This window comes from Bison bison, unplaced genomic scaffold (assembly GCF_000754665.1).
Source record: "Bison bison bison isolate TAMUID 2011002044 unplaced genomic scaffold, Bison_UMD1.0 scf7180017602241, whole genome shotgun sequence".
Classification (NCBI taxonomy): domain Eukaryota; kingdom Metazoa; phylum Chordata; class Mammalia; order Artiodactyla; family Bovidae; genus Bison; species Bison bison.
The window spans coordinates 1-550 of NW_011436497.1; the positions used below are offsets into that span (position 1 = coordinate 1).

The following is a 550-nucleotide window of genomic DNA, read 5'->3' on the forward strand; positions in this document are numbered from 1 at the left end:
CACTGTGCGCGGGCCCGGCCCGGGGCAGGGCGGACATGGGCGCCAAGCAGAGCGGGCCGGCCGCTGCTAACGGCCGCACCCGCGCGTACTCGGGCTCAGATTTACCTTCCAGCAGCAGCAGCAGCGGAGGGGCCAACGGGACCGCGGGCGGCGGGGCGCGAGCCGCAGCCGCTGGGAGGTTTCCGGCTCAGGTGCCCAGTGCGCACCAGCCCAGCGCCTCCGGCGGCGCCGCGGCGGCCTCGGCGGCCCCGCGCAGCCGCTCCCTCGGCGGGGCCGTGGGGACCGTGGCGTCGGGGGCCCGGGCGGCGCAGTCAACCTTCAGCATCCCCAACAGCAGCAGCGGCCCGTACGGCTCGCAGGACTCGGTTCACAGCAGCCCGGAGGACGGCGGCAGCAGCGGCGGCAGGGACCGGCCGGCGAGCGGGGGTCCCGGAGGGCCGCGCCTGGTGATCGGCTCCTTACCAGCTCACCTCTCGCCGCACATGTTTGGAGGTACGGCCCTTTCCCTCTCTGCCTCCCGCAGGCGGCACGTGGGCCGCGGCTGCGCTTA

At 76.2% G+C, this 550-nt stretch overlaps 1 pseudogene; it reads left to right on the top strand.

Annotated features, from left to right (window-relative positions):
• Positions 1-19: 19 nt before the first annotated feature.
• Positions 20-540, top strand: LOC105002093 (annotated as a pseudogene).
• Positions 541-550: the final 10 nt, after the last annotated feature.